The sequence below is a fragment of the Nannospalax galili genome, unplaced genomic scaffold (genome assembly GCF_000622305.1).
Source record: "Nannospalax galili isolate Female #2095 unplaced genomic scaffold, S.galili_v1.0 scaffold355, whole genome shotgun sequence".
Taxonomy (NCBI): Eukaryota; Metazoa; Chordata; class Mammalia; order Rodentia; family Spalacidae; genus Nannospalax; species Nannospalax galili.
In genome coordinates, this window is record NW_008336848.1 from 466,240 (window position 1) to 468,295 (window position 2,056).

General features: G+C 38.7%; 1 protein-coding gene across 5 annotated transcripts in view; it reads right to left on the reverse strand.

Moving 5' to 3' along the window:
- The window catches only part of Cmss1 (cms1 ribosomal small subunit homolog), a 407,227-nt gene that overhangs the window by 24,261 nt on the left and 380,910 nt on the right, over positions 1-2,056 (reverse strand). The window lies entirely within an intron of this gene.

Genomic DNA, 2,056 nt, shown 5'->3' on the forward strand with positions numbered 1-2,056 from the left:
CTTAACATTGCAATTCAAGACACTTGGAAATCAACAAACAAACAAAAAAACCATGGCATATGTAATAATATGAACTCTGAATAAAATTATTCATTCTGTACCTGAGGTGTGTAAAAAATGTAACATAGTTATCAACTTAATTGTTTCTATTAGAAAAAGGTTCTGTATAAGCACAAGAGTGTTGGAGAGTGAGCTATTACTAAATTTAAGTTTGAAAGTTATATTATGATCCAGCACATATAACTCATATTATGTAATGTTTCAAAGCTGTTGCCTCAGTAGTAGCAGAGAGCCTTTAAAACTGCAAATCTCCCAGTGTGGACACTATCAGACTTACTCCCAAAGCTTCATAAAAGATATTGATGCCTGGGAAGGACTCTCCTTGGTTTCGTGAGTCCAAATCTCTTGAGGGTGGGCCTGTGCTGCTTTTGAGAAAGTTCCTGGGCAATTGGGCTGCAGCTAGCTTATAGGCATTTATTAGGATCACTGATCTAAACTGCAAAACAACTCTCAGGAGACAGCAGAGGTTAATTAGCTCCCAGTGACTCTGGTCTGGAAACCCTAATTAAGGTACTCATGTGTGGGACATTAATGCCGTACAGTGTGCAATGTTAATTAAGAAGACGTATTTCCACCCTGCAGACACAAATAACCTCAGATGAAAACCAAGTCAGACCCCATGACAACCGAATAGGAACAATATTATTTACATTCCCCTGGAGCCTATTCTTGTCAATGTAGTGACCAGGGGCTTGTCTCTAAAACTTTCCTATGACACCTTACTTTTCTGTGTCTCAGTGGGCTCACCTCTTAACTGAAAATGAAGCCTGGCCTTCCTGGCTATGTTCCTAACATACTTACTTCCTCCCTAAAAAAAATTTCATGAGTCCATGGTCTCCTCTAATTGTATTACTGAACTTTAATAAGACAATAATGTAACAGAAACTTATTACGGAATGCAGATGAGTCCTTAATGGTTTCTTTCGACCTTTAGCTCTCAACAATTCTGCAGAGAATCAAGGTTTATGATATTCTATGAGATCACAGAATACCAGTGTTCCTATTCATTCACAAATCCTTCTTAAGTGTCAAATTATGTGCTAGCAAAGAACTAGAAGGTGAAACTGACCACTGAGACACAGTAAAAACTGAACTCCAGCCTGAGTTTGAACAGAGGCTTCACTGCTCCACTTGGTTCCTGTGATAATGAATCAGGATACAGCTCTCCTACAAGGGGCTAGAGTGTGGGGGTGGGGGGTAAGGGAGTGGTCTCTAATTGCTGCAGGAGCCCTTTGGGCTCAGTAAACTCAAAACTCCAGATCTTGCTCATGTGCAAATGCACTCCTCTAATCCCCTTAAGGGCAATTGTCTTGGAAAAGAAACAGACAAGGGGCGCTCAGGCTGCTAACCCAAAGTGCACTGAAAAAAATCATATCGCAGAAGAATTATAAATATGCAGGGAACAGACTGTTCTTCAACTTCTCAAGCTTCTAGAAAGCAGAAAGCTGTAATGGAAAAAAGAGGTCAAGTTACTGTTGACTTTTTTCCAAAAGTAGTCAAGCTACTGTTGACTTTTTTCCAAAAGTAGTATTAGCTATCCTTAGTAGTCTAGAAGTAGCTCATTTGAAACAGTGGTACCAAAACTTCTTATGATTTGTTTCTAGGATAACATCTATTTTCTTCAATCCCTGCCCAAGAGCTACAAGATATATAATAATTTAAAAGTCAGCTAAAAGTAGTTATTTTTGCAGTATCTTTTAACTTAATTATACATAAGCTAGGGGAATCTCAAACTGTAGTAAGCTTAACAATAACCTAGGTGATGTGAAAATACAGAATTTTATTATTACATTTATAGTTGGCTTGAAAAAGCTGGGCTACAACCAGAAATAACTATTCTTAAAAATGAAACTATGTTGCGCCTGGTGGGACACTTTTAATCCCAGCACTCTGTGAGACTGAGGTCAGCCTGGTCTAGTAGTAGAGTTCCAGGCCAGCTGGGGCTATAGGGAGACTCTGTTTCGATTAAAAAAAAAAAAAAAAAGCCAACCATCCA